Here is a 21,277-nt window from a genome sequence, read left to right on the forward strand (position 1 = left end):
AAAATGATACCTCACTTGTGTGGGTAGGCCTAGCGCCCGGGACAGGAAACGCCCCAAAGCGCAACGTGGACACAGCCAAATTTTTGAAGGAAAACAGAGGTGTTTTTTGCAAAGTGCCTACCTGTAGATTTTGGCCTGTAGCTCAGCCGCCACCTAGGGAAACCTACCAAACCTGTGCATTTCTGAAAACTAGAGACCTAGGGGAATCCAAGATGGGGTGACTTGTGTGGCTCGGACCAGGTTCTGTTACCCAGAATCCTTTGCAAACCTCAACATTTGGCTAAAAAAACACATGTTCCTCACATTTCTGTGGCAGAAAGTTCTGGAATCTGAGAGGAGCCACAAATTTCCTTCCACCCAGCATTCCCCCACGTCTCCCGATAAAAATGATACCTCACTTGTGTGGGTAGGCCTAGCGCCCGCGACAGGAAACGCCCCAAAGCGCAACGTGGACACAGCCAAATTTTTGAAGGAAAACAGAGGTGTTTTTTGCAAAGTGCCTACCTGTAGATTTTGGCCTGTAGCTCAGCAGCCACCTAGGGAAACATACCAAACCTGTGCATTTCTGAAAACTAGAGACCTAGGGGAATCCAAGATGGGGTGACTTGTGTGGCTCGGACCAGGTTCTGTTACCCAGAATCCTTTGCAAACCTCCAAATTTGGCAAAAAAAACACACGTTCCTCATATTTCTGTGGCAGAAAGTTCTGGAAGCTGAGAGGAGCCACAAATTTCCTTCCACCCAGAGTTCCCCCACGTCTCCCGATAAAAATGATACCTCACTTGTGTGGGTAGGCCTAGCGCCCGCGACAGGAAACGCCCCAAAGCGCAACGTGGACACAGCCACATTTTTGAAGGAAAACAGAGGTGTTTTTTGCAAAGTGCCTACCTGTAGATTTTGGCCTGTAGCTCAGCCGCCACCTAGGGAAACCTACCAGACCTGTGCATTTCTGAAAGCTAGAGACCTAGGGGAATCCAAGATGGGGTGACTTGTGTGGCTCAGACCAGGTTCTGTTACTCAGAATCCTTTGCAAACCTCAACATTTGGCTAAAAAAACACATGTTCCTCACATTTCTGTGGCAGAAAGTTCTGGAATCTGAGATGAGCCACAAATTTCTTTCCACCCAGCGTTCCCCCACATCTCCCGATAAAAATGATACCTCACTTGTGTGGGTAGGCCTAGCACCCGTGACAGGAAACGCCCCAAAGCGCAACGTGGACACAGCCAAATTTTTGAAGGAAAACAGAGGTGTTTTTTGCAAGGTGCCTACCTGTAGATTTTGGCCTGTAGCTCAGCCGCCACCTAGGGAAACCTACCAAACCTGTGCATTTCTGAAAACTAGAGACCTAGGGTAATCCAAGATGGGGTGACTTGTGTGGCTCGGACCAGGTTCTGTTACCTAGAATCCTTTGCAAACCTCAGAATTTGGCTAAAAGAACACATGTTCCTCACATTTCAGTGGCAGAAAGTTCTGGAATCTGAGAGGAGCCACAAATTTCCTTCCACCCAGCGTTCCCCCACGTCTCCCGATAAAAATGATACCTCACTTGTGTGGGTAGGCCTAGCGCCCGCGACAGGAAACGCCCCAAAGCGCAACGTGGACACAGCCAAATTTTTGAAGGAAAACAGAGGTGTTTTTTACAAAGTGCCTACCTGTAGATTTTGGCCTCTAGCTCAGCCGCCACCTAGGGAAACCTACCAAACCTGTGCATTTCTGAAAACTAGAGACCTAGGGGAATCCAAGATGGGGTGACTTGTGTGGCTCGGACCAGGTTCTGTTACCCAGAATCCTTTGCAAACCTCAAAATTTGGCTAAAAAAACACATGTTCCTCACATTTCTGTGGCAGAAAGTTCTGGAATCTGAGAGGAGCCACAAATTTCCTTCCACCCAGCGTTCCCCCACATCTCCTGATAAAAATGATACCTCCCTTGTGTGGGTAGGCCTAGCGCCCGCGACAGGAAACGCCCCAAAGCGCAACGTGGACACAGCCAAATTTTTGAAGGAAAACAGAGGTGTTTTTTGCAAAGTGCCTACCTGTAGATTTTGGCCTGTAGCTCAGCCGCCACCTAGGGAAACCTACCAAACCTGTGCATTTCTGAAAACTAGAGACCTAGGGGAATCCAAGATGGGGTGACTTGTGTGGCTCGGACCAGGTTCTGTTACCCAGAATCCATTGCAAACCTCAAAATTTGGCTAAAAAAACACATGTTCCTCACATTTCTGTGGCAGAAAGTTCTGGAATCTGAGAGGAGTCACAAATTTCCTTCCACCCAGCGTTCCCCCATGTCTCCCGATAAAAATGATACCTCACTTGTGTGGGTAGGCCTAGCGCCCGGGACAGGAAACGCCCCAAAGCGCAACGTGGACACAGCCAAATTTTTGAAGGAAAACAGAGGTGTTTTTTGCAAAGTGCCTACCTGTAGATTTTGGCCTGTAGCTCAGCCGCCACCTAGGGAAACCTACCAAACCTGTGCATTTCTGAAAACTAGAGACCTAGGGGAATCCAAGATGGGGTGACTTGTGTGGCTCGGACCAGGTTCTGTTACCCAGAATCCTTTGCAAACCTCAACATTTGGCTAAAAAAAAACATGTTCCTCACATTTCTGTGGCAGAAAGTTCTGGAATCTGAGAGGAGCCACAAATTTCCTTCCACCCAGCATTCCCCCACGTCTCCCGATAAAAATGATACCTCACTTGTGTGGGTAGGCCTAGCGCCCGCGACAGGAAACGCCCCAAAGCGCAACGTGGACACAGCCAAATTTTTGAAGGAAAACAGAGGTGTTTTTTGCAAAGTGCCTACCTGTAGATTTTGGCCTGTAGCTCAGCAGCCACCTAGGGAAACCTACCAAACCTGTGCATTTCTGAAAACTAGAGACCTAGGGGAATCCAAGATGGGGTGACTTGTGTGGCTCGGACCAGGTTCTGTTACCCAGAATCCTTTGCAAACCTCAAAATTTGGCTAAAAAAACACATGTTCCTCACATTTCTGTGGCAGAAAGTTCTGGAATCTGAGAGGAGCCACAAATTTCCTTCCACCCAGCGTTCCCCCACATCTCCTGATAAAAATGATACCTCCCTTGTGTGGGTAGGCCTAGCGCCCGCGACAGGAAACGCCCCAAAGCGCAACGTGGACACAGCCAAATTTTTGAAGGAAAACAGAGGTGTTTTTTGCAAAGTGCCTACCTGTAGATTTTGGCCTGTAGCTCAGCCGCCACCTAGGGAAACCTACCAAACCTGTGCATTTCTGAAAACTAGAGACCTAGGGGAATCCAAGATGGGGTGACTTGTGTGGCTCGGACCAGGTTCTGTTACCCAGAATCCATTGCAAACCTCAAAATTTGGCTAAAAAAACACATGTTCCTCACATTTCTGTGGCAGAAAGTTCTGGAATCTGAGAGGAGTCACAAATTTCCTTCCACCCAGCGTTCCCCCATGTCTCCCGATAAAAATGATACCTCACTTGTGTGGGTAGGCCTAGCGCCCGGGACAGGAAACGCCCCAAAGCGCAACGTGGACACAGCCAAATTTTTGAAGGAAAACAGAGGTGTTTTTTGCAAAGTGCCTACCTGTAGATTTTGGCCTGTAGCTCAGCCGCCACCTAGGGAAACCTACCAAACCTGTGCATTTCTGAAAACTAGAGACCTAGGGGAATCCAAGATGGGGTGACTTGTGTGGCTCGGACCAGGTTCTGTTACCCAGAATCCTTTGCAAACCTCAACATTTGGCTAAAAAAACACATGTTCCTCACATTTCTGTGGCAGAAAGTTCTGGAATCTGAGAGGAGCCACAAATTTCCTTCCACCCAGCATTCCCCCACGTCTCCCGATAAAAATGATACCTCACTTGTGTGGGTAGGCCTAGCGCCCGCGACAGGAAACGCCCCAAAGCGCAACGTGGACACAGCCAAATTTTTGAAGGAAAACAGAGGTGTTTTTTGCAAAGTGCCTACCTGTAGATTTTGGCCTGTAGCTCAGCAGCCACCTAGGGAAACATACCAAACCTGTGCATTTCTGAAAACTAGAGACCTAGGGGAATCCAAGATGGGGTGACTTGTGTAGCTCGGACCAGGTTCTGTTACCCAGAATCCTTTGCAAACCTCCAAATTTGGCAAAAAAAACACACGTTCCTCATATTTCTGTGGCAGAAAGTTCTGGAAGCTGAGAGGAGCCACAAATTTCCTTCCACCCAGAGTTCCCCCACGTCTCCCGATAAAAATGATACCTCACTTGTGTGGGTAGGCCTAGCGCCCGCGACAGGAAACGCCCCAAAGCGCAACGTGGACACAGCCACATTTTTGAAGGAAAACAGAGGTGTTTTTTGCAAAGTGCCTACCTGTAGATTTTGGCCTGTAGCTCAGCCGCCACCTAGGGAAACCTACCAGACCTGTGCATTTCTGAAAACTAGAGACCTAGGGGAATCCAAGATGGGGTGACTTGTGTGGCTCAGACCAGGTTCTGTTACCCAGAATCCTTTGCAAACCTCAACATTTGGCTAAAAAAACACATGTTCCTCACATTTCTGTGGCAGAAAGTTCTGGAATCTGAGATGAGCCACAAATTTCTTTCCACCCAGCGTTCCCCCACATCTCCCGATAAAAATGATACCTCACTTGTGTGGGTAGGCCTAGCACCCGTGACAGGAAACGCCCCAAAGCGCAACGTGGACACAGCCAAATTTTTGAAAGAAAACAGAGGTGTTTTTTGCAAGGTGCCTACCTGTAGATTTTGGCCTGTAGCTCAGCCGCCACCTAGGGAAACCTACCAAACCTGTGCATTTCTGAAAACTAGAGACCTAGGGTAATCCAAGATGGGGTGACTTGTGTGGCTCGGACCAGGTTCTGTTACCTAGAATCCTTTGCAAACCTCAGAATTTGGCTAAAAGAACACATGTTCCTCACATTTCAGTGGCAGAAAGTTCTGGAATCTGAGAGGAGCCACAAATTTCCTTCCACCCAGCGTTCCCCCACGTCTCCCGATAAAAATGATACCTCACTTGTGTGGGTAGGCCTAGCGCCCGCGACAGGAAACGCCCCAAAGCGCAACGTGGACACAGCCAAATTTTTGAAGGAAAACAGAGGTGTTTTTTACAAAGTGCCTACCTGTAGATTTTGGCCTCTAGCTCAGCCGCCACCTAGGGAAACCTACCAAACCTGTGCATTTCTGAAAACTAGAGACCTAGGGGAATCCAAGATGGGGTGACTTGTGTGGCTCGGACCAGGTTCTGTTACCCAGAATCCTTTGCAAACCTCAAAATTTGGCTAAAAAAACACATGTTCCTCACATTTCTGTGGCAGAAAGTTCTGGAATCTGAGAGGAGCCACAAATTTCCTTCCACCCAGCGTTCCCCCACATCTCCTGATAAAAATGATACCTCCCTTGTGTGGGTAGGCCTAGCGCCCGCGACAGGAAACGCCCCAAAGCGCAACGTGGACACAGCCAAATTTTTGAAGGAAAACAGAGGTGTTTTTTGCAAAGTGCCTACCTGTAGATTTTGGCCTGTAGCTCAGCCGCCACCTAGGGAAACCTACCAAACCTGTGCATTTCTGAAAACTAGAGACCTAGGGGAATCCAAGATGGGGTGACTTGTGTGGCTCGGACCAGGTTCTGTTACCCAGAATCCATTGCAAACCTCAAAATTTGGCTAAAAAAACACATGTTCCTCACATTTCTGTGGCAGAAAGTTCTGGAATCTGAGAGGAGTCACAAATTTCCTTCCACCCAGCGTTCCCCCATGTCTCCCGATAAAAATGATACCTCACTTGTGTGGGTAGGCCTAGCGCCCGGGACAGGAAACGCCCCAAAGCGCAACGTGGACACAGCCAAATTTTTGAAGGAAAACAGAGGTGTTTTTTGCAAAGTGCCTACCTGTAGATTTTGGCCTGTAGCTCAGCCGCCACCTAGGGAAACCTACCAAACCTGTGCATTTCTGAAAACTAGAGACCTAGGGGAATCCAAGATGGGGTGACTTGTGTGGCTCGGACCAGGTTCTGTTACCCAGAATCCTTTGCAAACCTCAACATTTGGCTAAAAAAACACATGTTCCTCACATTTCTGTGGCAGAAAGTTCTGGAATCTGAGAGGAGCCACAAATTTCCTTCCACCCAGCATTCCCCCACGTCTCCCGATAAAAATGATACCTCACTTGTGTGGGTAGGCCTAGCGCCCGCGACAGGAAACGCCCCAAAGCGCAACGTGGACACAGCCAAATTTTTGAAGGAAAACAGAGGTGTTTTTTGCAAAGTGCCTACCTGTAGATTTTGGCCTGTAGCTCAGCAGCCACCTAGGGAAACCTACCAAACCTGTGCATTTCTGAAAACTAGAGACCTAGGGGAATCCAAGATGGGGTGACTTGTGTGGCTCGGACCAGGTTCTGTTACCCAGAATCCTTTGCAAACCTCAAAATTTGGCTAAAAAAACACATGTTCCTCACATTTCTGTGGCAGAAAGTTCTGGAATCTGAGAGGAGCCACAAATTTCCTTCCACCCAGCGTTCCCCCACATCTCCTGATAAAAATGATACCTCCCTTGTGTGGGTAGGCCTAGCGCCCGCGACAGGAAACGCCCCAAAGCGCAACGTGGACACAGCCAAATTTTTGAAGGAAAACAGAGGTGTTTTTTGCAAAGTGCCTACCTGTAGATTTTGGCCTGTAGCTCAGCCGCCACCTAGGGAAACCTACCAAACCTGTGCATTTCTGAAAACTAGAGACCTAGGGGAATCCAAGATGGGGTGACTTGTGTGGCTCGGACCAGGTTCTGTTACCCAGAATCCATTGCAAACCTCAAAATTTGGCTAAAAAAACACATGTTCCTCACATTTCTGTGGCAGAAAGTTCTGGAATCTGAGAGGAGTCACAAATTTCCTTCCACCCAGCGTTCCCCCATGTCTCCCGATAAAAATGATACCTCACTTGTGTGGGTAGGCCTAGCGCCCGGGACAGGAAACGCCCCAAAGCGCAACGTGAACACAGCCAAATTTTTGAAGGAAAACAGAGGTGTTTTTTGCAAAGTGCCTACCTGTAGATTTTGGCCTGTAGCTCAGCCGCCACCTAGGGAAACCTACCAAACCTGTGCATTTCTGAAAACTAGAGACCTAGGGGAATCCAAGATGGGGTGACTTGTGTGGCTCGGACCAGGTTCTGTTACCCAGAATCCTTTGCAAACCTCAACATTTGGCTAAAAAAACACATGTTCCTCACATTTCTGTGGCAGAAAGTTCTGGAATCTGAGAGGAGCCACAAATTTCCTTCCACCCAGCATTCCCCCACGTCTCCCGATAAAAATGATACCTCACTTGTGTGGGTAGGCCTAGCGCCCGCGACAGGAAACGCCCCAAAGCGCAACGTGGACACAGCCAAATTTTTGAAGGAAAACAGAGGTGTTTTTTGCAAAGTGCCTACCTGTAGATTTTGGCCTGTAGATCAGCAGCCACCTAGGGAAACATACCAAACCTGTGCATTTCTGAAAACTAGAGACCTAGGGGAATCCAAGATGGGGTGACTTGTGTGGCTCGGACCAGGTTCTGTTACCCAGAATCCTTTGCAAACCTCCAAATTTGGCAAAAAAAACACACGTTCCTCATATTTCTGTGGCAGAAAGTTCTGGAAGCTGAGAGGAGCCACAAATTTCCTTCCACCCAGAGTTCCCCCACGTCTCCCGATAAAAATGATACCTCACTTGTGTGGGTAGGCCTAGCGCCCGCGACAGGAAACGCCCCAAAGCGCAACGTGGACACAGCCACATTTTTGAAGGAAAACAGAGGTGTTTTTTGCAAAGTGCCTACCTGTAGATTTTGGCCTGTAGCTCAGCCGCCACCTAGGGAAACCTACCAGACCTGTGCATTTCTGAAAACTAGAGACCTAGGGGAATCCAAGATGGGGTGACTTGTGTGGCTCAGACCAGGTTCTGTTACCCAGAATCCTTTGCAAACCTCAACATTTGGCTAAAAAAACACATGTTCCTCACATTTCTGTGGCAGAAAGTTCTGGAATCTGAGATGAGCCACAAATTTCTTTCCACCCAGCGTTCCCCCACATCTCCCGATAAAAATGATACCTCACTTGTGTGGGTAGGCCTAGCACCCGTGACAGGAAACGCCCCAAAGCGCAACGTGGACACAGCCAAATTTTTGAAAGAAAACAGAGGTGTTTTTTGCAAGGTGCCTACCTGTAGATTTTGGCCTGTAGCTCAGCCGCCACCTAGGGAAACCTACCAAACCTGTGCATTTCTGAAAACTAGAGACCTAGGGTAATCCAAGATGGGGTGACTTGTGTGGCTCGGACCAGGTTCTGTTACCTAGAATCCTTTGCAAACCTCAGAATTTGGCTAAAAAAACACATGTTCCTCACATTTCAGTGGCAGAAAGTTCTGGAATCTGAGAGGAGCCACAAATTTCCTTCCACCCAGCGTTCCCCCACGTCTCCCGATAAAAATGATACCTCACTTGTGTGGGTAGGCCTAGCGCCCGCGACAGGAAACGCCCCAAAGCGCAACGTGGACACAGCCACATTTTTGAAGGAAAACAGAGGTGTTTTTTACAAAGTGCCTACCTGTAGATTTTGGCCTCTAGCTCAGCCGCCACCTAGGGAAACCTACCAAACCTGTGCATTTCTGAAAACTAGAGACCTAGGGGAATCCAAGATGGGGTGACTTGTGTGGCTCGGACCAGGTTCTGTTACCCAGAATCCTTTGCAAACCTCAAAATTTGGCTAAAAAAACACATGTTCCTCACATTTCTGTGGCAGAAAGTTCTGGAATCTGAGAGGAGCCACAAATTTCCTTCCACCCAGCGTTCCCCCACATCTCCTGATAAAAATGATACCTCCCTTGTGTGGGTAGGCCTAGCGCCCGCGACAGGAAACGCCCCAAAGCGCAACGTGGACACAGCCAAATTTTTGAAGGAAAACAGAGGTGTTTTTTGCAAAGTGCCTACCTGTAGATTTTGGCCTGTAGCTCAGCCGCCACCTAGGGAAACCTACCAAACCTGTGCATTTCTGAAAACTAGAGACCTAGGGGAATCCAAGATGGGGTGACTTGTGTGGCTCGGACCAGGTTCTGTTACCCAGAATCCATTGCAAACCTCCAAATGTGGCAAAAAAAACACATGTTCCTCACATTTCTGTGGCAGAAAGTTCTGGAATCTGAGAGGAGCCACAAATTTCCTTCCACCCAGCGTTCCCACACGTCTCCCGATAAAAATGATACCTTACTTGTGTGGGTAGGCCTAGCGCCCGTGACAGGAAACACCCCAAAACGCAACGTGGACACAGCCAAATTTTTGAAGGAAAACAGAGGTTCTTTTGCAAAGGGCCTACCTGTAGATTTTGGCCTGTAGCTCAGCCGCCACCTAGGGAAACCTACCAAACCTGTGCATTTCTGAAAACTAGAGACCTAGGGGAATCCAAGATGGGGTGACTTGTGTGGCTCGGACCAGGTTCTGTTACCCAGAATCCTTTGCAAACCTCAAAATTTGGCTAAAAAAACACATGTTCCTCATATTTCTGTGGCAGAAAGTTCTGGAATCTGAGAGGAGCCACAAATTTCCTTCCACCCAGCGTTCCCCCACGTCTCCCGATAAAAATTATACCTCACTTGTGTGGGTAGGCCTAGCGCCCGCGACAGGAAACGCCCCAAAGTGCAACGTGGACACAGCCAAATTTTTGAAGGAAAACAGAGGTGTTTTTTACAAAGTGCCTACCTGTAGATTTTGGCCTCTAGCTCAGCCGCCACCTAGGGAAACCTACCAAACCTGTGCATTTCTGAAAACTAGAGACCTAGGGGAATCCAAGATGGGGTGACTTGTGTGGCTCAGACCAGGTTCTGTTACCCAGAATCCTTTGCAAACCTCAAAATTTGGCTAAAAAAACACATGTTCCTCACATTTCTGTGGCAGAAAGTTCTGGAATCTGAGATGAGCCACAAATTTCCTTCCACCCAGCGTTCCCCCACATCTCCCGATAAAAATGATACCTCCCTTGTGTGGGTAGGCCTAGCACCCGTGACAGGAAACACCCCAAAGCGCAACGTGGACACAGCCAAATTTTTGAAGGAAAACAGAGGTGTTTTTTGCAAAGTGCCTACCTGTAGATTTTGGCCTGTAGCTCAGCCGCCACCTAGGGAAACCTACCAAACCTGTGCATTTCTGAAAACTAGAGACCTAGGGGAATCCAAGATGGGGTGACTTGTGTGGCTCGGACCAGGTTCTGTTACCCAGAATCCTTTGCAAACCTCAGAATTTGGCTAAAAAAACACATGTTCCTCACATTTCAGTGGCAGAAAGTTCTGGAATCTGAGAGGAGCCACAAATTTCCTTCCACCCAGCGTTCCCCCACGTCTCCCGATAAAAATGATACCTCACTTGTGTGGGTAGGCCTAGCGCCCGCGACAGGAAACGCCCCAAAGCTCAACGTGGACACAGCCAAATTTTTGAAGGAAAACAGAGGTGTTTTTTACAAAGTGCCTACCTGTAGATTTTGACCTCTAGCTCAGCCGCCACCTAGGGAAACCTACCAAACCTGTGCATTTCTGAAAACTAGAGACCTAGGGGAATCCAAGATGGGGTGACTTGTGTGGCTCGAACCAGGTTCTGTTACCCAGAATCCTTTGCAAACCTCAAAATTTGGCTAAAAAAACACATGTTCCTCACATTTCTGTGGCAGAAAGTTCTGGAATCTGAGAGGAGCCACAAATTTCCTTCCACCCAGCGTTCCCCCACGTCTCCTGATAAAAATGATACCTCCCTTGTGTGGGTAGGCCTAGCGCCCGCGACAGGAAACGCCCCAAAGCGCAACGTGGACACAGCCAAATTTTTGAAGGAAAACAGAGGTGTTTTTTGCAAAGTGCCTACCTGTAGATTTTGGCCTGTAGCTCAGCAGCCACCTAGGGAAACATACCAAACCTGTGCATTTCTGAAAACTAGAGACCTAGGGGAATCCAAGATGGGGTGACTTGTGTGGCTCGGACCAGGTTCTGTTACCCAGAATCCTTTGCAAACCTCCAAATTTGGCAAAAAAAACACATGTTCCTCATATTTCTGTGGCAGAAAGTTCTGGAAGCTGAGAGGAACCACAAATTTCCTTCCACCCAGAGTTCCCCCACGTCTCCTGATAAAAATGATACCTCACTTGTGTGGGTAGGCCTAGCGCCCGCGACAGGAAACGCCCCAAAGCGCAACGTGGACACAGCCACATTTTTTAAGGAAAACAGAGGTGTTTTTTGCAAAGTGCCTACCTGTAGATTTTGGCCTGTAGCTCAGCCGCCACCTAGGGAACCTACCAGACCTGTGCATTTCTGAAAACTAGAGACCTAGGGGAATCCAACATGGGGTGACTTGTGTGGCTCAGACCAGGTTCTGTTACCCAGAATCCTTTGCAAACCTCAAAATTTGGCTAAAAAAACACATGTTCCTCACATTTCTGTGGCAGAAAGTTCTGGAATCTGAGATGAGCCACAAATTTCCTTCCACCCAGCGTTCCCCCACATCTCCCGATAAAAATGATACCTCACTTGTGTGGGTAGGCCTAGCACCCGTGACAGGAAACGCCCCAAAGCGCAACGTGGACACAGCCAAATTTTTGAAGGAAAACAGAGGAGTTTTTTGCAAAGTGCCTACCTATAGATTTTGGCCTGTAGCTCAGCCGCCACCTAGGGAAACCTACCAAACCTGTGCATTTCTGAAACCCAGAGACCTAGGGGAATCCAAAATGGGGTGACTTGTGTGGCTCGGACCAGGTTCTGTTACCCAGAATCCTTTGCAAACCTCAGAATTTGGCTAAAAAAACACATGTTCCTCACATTTCAGTGGCAGAAAGTTCTGGAATCTGAGAGGAGCCACAAATTTCCTTCCACCCAGCGTTCCCCCACGTCTCCCGATAAAAATGATACCTCACTTGTGTGGGTAGGCCTAGCGCCCGCGACAGGAAACGCCCCAAAGCTCAACGTGGACACAGCCAAATTTTTGAAGGAAAACAGAGGTGTTTTTTACAAAGTGCCTACCTGTAGATTTTGACCTCTAGCTCAGCCGCCACCTAGGGAAACCTACCAAACCTGTGCATTTCTGAAAACTAGAGACCTAGGGGAATCCAAGATGGGGTGACTTGTGTGGCTCGGACCAGGTTCTGTTACCCAGAATCCTTTGCAAACCTCAACATTTGGCTAAAAAAACACATGTTCCTCACATTTCTGTGGCAGAAAGTTCTGGAATCTGAGATGAGCCACAAATTTCTTTCCACCCAGCGTTCCCCCACATCTCCCGATAAAAATGATACCTCACTTGTGTGGGTAGGCCTAGCACCCGTGACAGGAAACGCCCCAAAGAGCAACGTGGACACAGCCAAATTTTTGAAGGAAAACAGAGGTGTTTTTTGCAAGGTGCCTACCTGTAGATTTTGGCCTGTAGCTCAGCCGCCACCTAGGGAAACCTACCAAACCTGTGCATTTCTGAAAACTAGAGACCTAGGGGAATCCAAGATGGGGTGACTTGTGTGGCTCGGACCAGGTTCTGTTACCTAGAATCCTTTGCAAACCTCAGAATTTGGCTAAAAAAACACATGTTCCTCACATTTCAGTGGCAGAAAGTTCTGGAATCTGAGAGGAGCCACAAATTTCCTTCCACCCAGCGTTCCCCCACGTCTCCTGATAAAAATGATACCTCACTTGTGTGGGTAGGCCTAGCGCCCGCGACAGGAGACGCCCCAAAGCGCAACGTGGACACAGCCAAATTTTTGAAGGAAAACAGAGGTGTTTTTTACAAAGTGCCTACCTGTAGATTTTGGCCTCTAGCTCAGCCGCCACCTAGGGAAACCTACCAAACCTGTGCATTTCTGAAAACTAGAGACCTAGGGGAATCTAAGATGGGGTGACTTGTGTGGCTCGGACCAGGTTCTGTTACCCAGAATCCTTTGCAAACCTCAAAATTTAGCTAAAAAAACACATGTTCCTCACATTTCTGTGGCAGAAAGTTCTGGAATCTGAGAGGAGCCACAAATTTCCTTCCACCCAGCGTTCCCCCACATCTCCTGATAAAAATGATACCTCCCTTGTGTGGGTAGGCCTAGCGCCCGCGACATGAAACGCCCCAAAGCGCAACGTGGACACAGCCAAATTTTTGAAGGAAAACAGAGGTGTTTTTTGCAAAGTGCCTACCTGTAGATTTTGGCCTGTAGCTCAGCCGCCACCTAGGGAAACCTACCAAACCTGTGCATTTCTGAAAACTAGAGACCTAGGGGAATCCAAGATGGGGTGACTTGTGTGGCTCGGACCAGGTTCTGTTACCCAGAATCCATTGCAAACGTCCAAATTTGGCAAAAAAAACACATGTTCCTCACATTTCTGTGGCAGAAAGTTCTGGAATCTGAGAGGAGCCACAAATTTCCTTCCACCCAGCGTTCCCCCATGTCTCCCGATAAAAATGATACCTCACTTGTGTGGGTAGGCCTAGCGCCCGCGACAGGAAACGCCCCAAAGCGCAACGTGGACACAGCCAAATTTTTGAAGGAAAACAGAGGTGTTTTTTGCAAAGTGCCTACCTGTAGAGTTTGGCCTGTAGCTCAGCCGCCACCTAGGGAAACCTACCAAACCTGTGCATTTCTGAAAACTAGAGACCTAGGGGAATCCAAGATGGGGTGACTTGTGTGGCTCGGACCAGGTTCTGTTACCCAGAATCCTTTGCAAACCTCAAAATTTGGCTAAAAAAACACATGTTCCTCACATTTCTGTGGCAGAAAGTTCTGGAATCTGAGAGGAGCCACAAATTTCCTTCCACCCAGCGTTCCCCCACGTCTCCCGATAAAAATGATACCTCACTTGTGTGGGTAGGCCTAGCGCCCGCGACAGGAAACGCCCCAAAGCGCAACGTGGACACAGCCAAATTTTTGTAGGAAAACAGAGGTGTTTTTTGCAAAGTGCCTACCTGTAGAGTTTGGCCTGTAGCTCAGCCGCCACCTAGGGAAACCGACCAAACCTGTGCATTTCTGAAAACTAGAGACCTAGGGGAATCCAAGATGGGGTGACTTGTGTGGCTCGGACCCGGTTCTGTTACCCAGAATCCTTTGCAAACCTCAAAATTTGGCTAAAAAAACACATGTTCCTCACATTTCTGTGGCAGAAAGTTCTGGAATCTGAGAGGAGCCACAAATTTCCTTCCACCCAGCGTTCCCCCACGTCTCCTGATAAAAATGATACCTCACTTGTGTGGGTAGGCCTAGCGCCCGCGACAGGAAACGCCCCAAAGCGCAAAGTGGACACAGCCAAATTTTTGAAGGAAAACAGAGGTGTTTTTTGCAAAGTGCCTGCCTGTAGATTTTGGCCTGTAGCTCAGCAGCAACCTAGGGAAACCTACCAAACCTGTGCATTTCTGAAAACTAGAGACCTAGGGGAATCCAAGATGGGGTGACTTGTATGGCTCGGACCAGGTTCTGTTACCCAGAATCCTTTGCAAACCTCAAAATTTGGCTAAAAAAACACATGTTCCTCACATTTCTGTGGCAGAAAGTTCTGGAATCTGAGAGGAGTCACAAATTTCCTTCCACACAGCGTTCCCCCATGTCTCCCGATAAAAATGATACCTCACTTGTGTGGGTAGGCCTAGCGCCCGGGACAGGAAACGCCCCAAAGCGCAACGTGGACACAGCCACATTTTTTAAGGAAAACAGAGGTGTTTTTTGCAAAGTGCCTACCTGTAGATTTTGGCCTGTAGCTCAGCCGCCACCTAGGGAAACCTACCAAACCTGTGCATTTCTGAAAACTAGAGACCTAGGGGAATCCAAGATGGGGTGACTTGTGTGGCTCGGACCAGGTTCTGTTACCCAGAATCCTTTGCAAACCTCAACATTTGGCTAAAAAAACACATGTTCCTCACATTTCTGTGGCAGAAAGTTCTGGAATCTGAGAGGAGCCACAAATTTCCTTCCACCCAGCATTCCCCCACGTCTCCCGATAAAAATGATACCTCACTTGTGTGGGTAGGCCTAGCGCCCGCGACAGGAAACGCCCCAAAGCGCAACGTGGACACAGCCAAATTTTTGAAGGAAAACAGAGGTGTTTTTTGCAAAGTGCCTACCTGTAGATTTTGGCCTGTAGCTCAGCAGCCACCTATGGAAACATACCAAACCTGTGCATTTCTGAAAACTAGAGACCTAGGGGAATCCAAGATGGGGTGACTTGTGTGGCTCGGACCAGGTTCTGTTACCCAGAATCCTTTGCAAACCTCCAAATTTGGCAAAAAAAACACACGTTCCTCATATTTCTGTGGCAGAAAGTTCTGGAAGCTGAGAGGAGCCACAAATTTCCTTCCACCCAGAGTTCCCCCATGTCTCCCGATAAAAATGATACCTCACTTGTGTGGGTAGGCCTAGCGCCCGCGACAGGAAACGCCCCAAAGCGCAACGTGGACACAGCCACATTTTTGAAGGAAAACAGAGGTGTTTTTTGCAAAGTGCCTACCTGTAGATTTTGGCCTGTAGCTCAGCCGCCACCTAGGGAAACCTACCAGACCTGTGCATTTCTGAAAACTAGAGACCTAGGGGAATCCAAGATGGGGTGACTTGTGTGGCTCAGACCAGGTTCTGTTACCCAGAATCCTTTGCAAACCTCAACATTTGGCTAAAAAAACACATGTTCCTCACATTTCTGTGGCAGAAAGTTCTGGAATCTGAGATGAGCCACAAATTTCTTTCCACCCAGCGTTCCCACACATCTCCCGATAAAAATGATACCTCACTTGTGTGGGTAGGCCTAGCACCCGTGACAGGAAACGCCCCAAAGCGCAACGTGGACACAGCCAAATTTTTGAAGGAAAACAGAGGTGTTTTTTGCAAGGTGCCTACCTGTAGATTTTGGCCTGTAGCTCAGCCGCCACCTAGGGAAACCTACCAAACCTGTGCATTTCTGAAAACTAGAGACCTAGGGGAATCCAAGATGGGGTGACTTGTGTGGCTCGGACCAGGTTCTGTTACCTAGAATCCTTTGCAAACCTCAGAATTTAGCTAAAAAAACACATGTTCCTCACATTTCAGTGGCAGAAAGTTCTGGAATCTGAGAGGAGCCACAAATTTCCTTCCACCCAGCGTTCCCCCACGTCTCCCGATAAAAATGATACCTCACTTGTGTGGGTAGGCCTAGCGCCCGCGACAGGAAACGCCCCAAAGCGCAACGTGGACACAGCCAAATTTTTGAAGGAAAACAGAGGTGTTTTTTACCAAGTGCCTACCTGTAGATTTTGGCCTCTAGCTCAGCCGCCACCTAAGGAAACCTACCAAACCTGTGCATTTCTGAAAACTAGAGACCTAGGGGAATCCAAGATGGGGTGACTTGTGTGGCTCGGACCAGGTTCTGTTACCCAGAATCCTTTGCAAACCTCACAATTTGGCTAAAAAAACACATGTTCCTCACATTTCTGTGGCAGAAAGTTCTGGAATCTGAGAGGAGCCACAAATTTCCTTCCACCCAGCGTTCCCCCACATCTCCTGATAAAAATGATACCTCCCTTGTTTGGGTAGGCCTAGCGCCCGCGACAGGAAACGCCCCAAAGCGCAACGTGGACACAGCCAAATTTTTGAAGGAAAACAGAGGTGTTTTTTGCAAAGTGCCTACCTGTAGATTTTGGCCTGTAGCTCAGCCGCCACCTAGGGAAACCTACCAAACCTGTGCATTTCTGAAAACTAGAGACCTAGGGGAATCCAAGATGGGGTGACTTGTGTGGCTCGGACCAGGTTCTGTTACCCAGAATCCATTGCAAACCTCCAAATTTGGCAAAAAAAACACATGTTCCTCACATTTCTGTGGCAGAAAGTTCTGGAATCTGAGAGGAGCCACAAATTTCCTTCCACCCAGCGTTCCCCCACGTCTCCCGATAAAAATGATACCTCACTTGTGTGGGTAGGCCTAGCGCCCGCGACAGGAAACGCCCCAAAGCTCAACGTGGACACAGCCAAATTTTTGAAGGAAAACAGAGGTGTTTTTTACAAAGTGCCTACCTGTAGATTTTGACCTCTAGCTCAGCCGCCACCTAGGGAAACCTACCAAACCTGTGCATTTCTGAAAACTAGAGACCTAGGGGAATCCAAGATGGGGTGACTTGTGTGGCTCGAACCAGGTTCTGTTACCCAGAATCCTTTGCAAACCTCAAAATTTGGCTAAAAAAACACATGTTCCTCACATTTCTGTGGCAGAAAGTTCTGGAATCTGAGAGGAGCCACAAATTTCCTTCCACCCAGCGTTCCCCCACGTCTCCTGATAAAAATGATACCTCCCTTGTGTGGGTAGGCCTAGCGCCCGCGACAGGAAACGCCCCAAAGCGCAACGTGGACACAGCCAAATTTTTGAAGGAAAACAGAGGTGTTTTTTGCAAAGTGCCTACCTGTAGATTTTGGCCTGTAGCTCAGCAGCCACCTAGGGAAACATACCAAACCTGTGCATTTCTGAAAACTAGAGACCTAGGGGAATCCAAGATGGGGTGACTTGTGTGGCTCGGACCAGGTTCTGTTACCCAGAATCCTTTGCAAACCTCCAAATTTGGCAAAAAAAACACATGTTCCTCATATTTCTGTGGCAGAAAGTTCTGGAAGCTGAGAGGAACCACAAATTTCCTTCCACCCAGAGTTCCCCCACGTCTCCTGATAAAAATGATACCTCACTTGTGTGGGTAGGCCTAGCGCCCGCGACAGGAAACGCCCCAAAGCGCAACGTGGACACAGCCACATTTTTTAAGGAAAACAGAGGTGTTTTTTGCAAAGTGCCTACCTGTAGATTTTGGCCTGTAGCTCAGCCGCCACCTAGGGAACCTACCAGACCTGTGCATTTCTGAAAACTAGAGACCTAGGGGAATCCAACATGGGGTGACTTGTGTGGCTCAGACCAGGTTCTGTTACCCAGAATCCTTTGCAAACCTCAAAATTTGGCTAAAAAAACACATGTTCCTCACATTTCTGTGGCAGAAAGTTCTGGAATCTGAGATGAGCCACAAATTTCCTTCCACCCAGCGTTCCCCCACATCTCCCGATAAAAATGATACCTCACTTGTGTGGGTAGGCCTAGCACCCGTGACAGGAAACGCCCCAAAGCGCAACGTGGACACAGCCAAATTTTTGAAGGAAAACAGAGGTGTTTTTTGCAAAGTGCCTACCTATAGATTTTGGCCTGTAGCTCAGCCGCCACCTAGGGAAACCTACCAAACCTGTGCATTTCTGAAACCCAGAGACCTAGGGGAATCCAAAATGGGGTGACTTGTGTGGCTCGGACCAGGTTCTGTTACCCAGAATCCTTTGCAAACCTCAGAATTTGGCTAAAAAAACACATGTTCCTCACATTTCAGTGGCAGAAAGTTCTGGAATCTGAGAGGAGCCACAAATTTCCTTCCACCCAGCGTTCCCCCACGTCTCCCGATAAAAATGATACCTCACTTGTGTGGGTAGGCCTAGCGCCCGCGACAGGAAACGCCCCAAAGCTCAACGTGGACACAGCCAAATTTTTGAAGGAAAACAGAGGTGTTTTTTACAAAGTGCCTACCTGTAGATTTTGACCTCTAGCTCAGCCGCCACCTAGGGAAACCTACCAAACCTGTGCATTTCTGAAAACTAGAGACCTAGGGGAATCCAAGATGGGGTGACTTGTGTGGCTCGGACCAGGTTCTGTTACCCAGAATCCTTTGCAAACCTCAAAATTTGGCTAAAAAAACACATGTTCCTCACATTTCTGTGGCAGAAAGTTCTGGAATCTGAGAGGAGCCACAAATTTCCTTCCACCCAGCGTTCCCCCACGTCTCCTGATAAAAATGATACCTCCCTTGTGTGGGTAGGCCTAGCGCCCGCGACAGGAAACGCCCCAAAGCGCAACGTGGACACAGCCAAATTTTTGAAGGAAAACAGAGGTGTTTTTTGCAAAGTGCCTACCTGTAGATTTTGGCCTGTAGCTCAGCCGACACCTAGGGAAACCTACCAAACCTGTGCATTTCTGAAAACTAGAGACCTAGGGGAATCCAAGATGGGGTGACTTGTGTGGCTCGGACCAGGTTCTGTTACCCAGAATCCATTGCAAACCTCCTAATTTGGCAAAAAAAACACATGTTCCTCACATTTCTGTGGCAGAAAGTTCTGGAATCTGAGAGGAGCCACAAATTTCCTTCCACCCAGCGTTCCCCCACGTCTCCCGATAAAAATGATACCTCACTTGTGTGGGTAGGCCTAGCGCCCGCAACAGGAAACGCCCCAAAGAGCAACGTGGACACAGCCAAATTTTTGAAGGAAAACAGAGGTGTTTTTTGCAAAGTGCCTACCTGTAGATTTTGGCCTGAAGATCAGCCGCCACCTAGGGAAACCTACCAAACCTGTGCATTTCTGAAAACTAAAGACCTAGGGGAATCCAAGATGGGGTGACTTGTGTGGCTCTGACCAGGTTCTGTTACCCAGAATCCTTTGCAAACCTCAAAATTTGGCTAAAAAAACACATGTTCCTCACATTTCTGTGGCAGAAAGTTCTGGAATCTGAGAGGAGCCACAAATTTCCTTCCACCCAGCGTTCCCCCACGTCTCCTGATAAAAATGATACCTCACTTGTGTGGGTAGGCATAGCGCCCGCGATAGGAAACGCCCCAAAGCGCAAAGTGGACACAGCCAAATTTTTGAAGGAAAACAGAGGTGTTTTTTGCAAAGTGCCTACCTGTAGATTTTGGCCTGTAGCTCAGCAGCCACCTAGGGAAACCTACCAAACCTGTGCATTTCTGAAAACTAGAGACCTAGGGGAATCCAAGATGGGGTGACTTGTATGGCTCGGACCAGGTTCTGTTACCCAGAATTCTTTGCAAACCTCAAAATTTGGCTAAAAAAACACATGTTCCTCACATTTCTGTGGCAGAAAGTTCTGGAATCTGAGAGGAGCCACAAATTTCCTTCCACCCAGCGTTCCCCCATGTCTCCCGATAAAAATGATACCTCACTTGTGTGGGTAGGCCTAGCGCCCGGGACAGGAAACGCCCCAAAGCGCAACGTGGACACAGCCAAATTTTTGAAGGAAAACAGAGGTGTTTTTTGCAAAGTACCTACCTGTAGAGTTTGGCCTGTAGCTCAGCCGCCACCTAGGGAAACCTACCAAACCTGTGCATTTCTGAAAACTAGAGACCTAGGGGAATCCAAGATGGGGTGACTTGTGTGGCTCGGACCAGGTTCTGTTACCCAGAATCCTTTGCAAACCTCAACATTTCGCTAAAAAAACACATGTTCCTCACATTTCTGTGGCAGAAAGTTCTGGAATCTGAGAGGAGCCACAAATTTCCTTCCACCCAGCATTCCCCCACGTCTCCCGATAAAAATGATACCTCACTTGTGTGGGTAGGCCTAGCGCCCGCGACAGGAAACGCCCCAAAGCGCAACGTAGACACAGCCAAATTTTTGAAGGAAAACAGAGGTGTTTTTTGCAAAGTGCCTACCTGTAGATTTTGGCCTGTAGCTCAGCAGCCACCTAGGGAAACATACCAAACCTGTGCATTTCTGAAAACTAGGGACCTAGGGGAATCCAAGATGGGGTGACTTGTGTGGCTCGGACCAGGTTCTGTTACCCAGAATCCTTTGCAAACCTCCAAATTTGGCAAAAAAAACACATGTTCCTCATATTTTTGTGGCAGAAAGTTCTGGAAGCTGAGAGGAGCCACAAATTTCCTTCCACCCAGAGTTCCCCCACGTCTCCCGATAAAAATGATACCTCACTTGTGTGGGTAGGCCTAGCGCCCGCGACAGGAAACGCCCCAAAGCGCAACGTGGACACAGCCACATTTTTGAAGGAAAACAGAGGTGTTTTTTGCAAAGTGCCTACCTGTAGATTTTGGCCTGTAGCTCAGCCGCCACCTAGGGAAACCTACCAGACCTGTGCATTTCTGAAAACTAGAGACCTAGGGGAATCCAAGATGGGGTGACTTGTGTGGCTCAGACCAGGTTCTGTTACCCAGAATCCTTTGCAAACCTCAACATTTGGCTAAAAAAACACATGTTCCTCACATTTCTGTGGCAGAAAGTTCTGGAATCTGAGATGAGCCACAAATTTCTTTCCACCCAGCCTTCCCCCACATCTCCCGATAAAAATGATACCTCACTTGTGTGGGTAGGCCTAGCACCCGTGACAGGAAACGCCCCAAAGAGCAACGTGGACACAGCCAAATTTTTGAAGGAAAACAGAGGTGTTTTTTGCAAGGTGCCTACCTGTAGATTTTGGCCTGTAGCTCAGCCGCCACCTAGGGAAACCTACCAAACCTGTGCATTTCTGAAAACTAGAGACCTAGGGGAATCCAAGATG

Source organism: Pleurodeles waltl, chromosome 1_2 (genome assembly GCF_031143425.1).
Source record: "Pleurodeles waltl isolate 20211129_DDA chromosome 1_2, aPleWal1.hap1.20221129, whole genome shotgun sequence".
Taxonomy (NCBI): Eukaryota; Metazoa; Chordata; class Amphibia; order Caudata; family Salamandridae; genus Pleurodeles; species Pleurodeles waltl.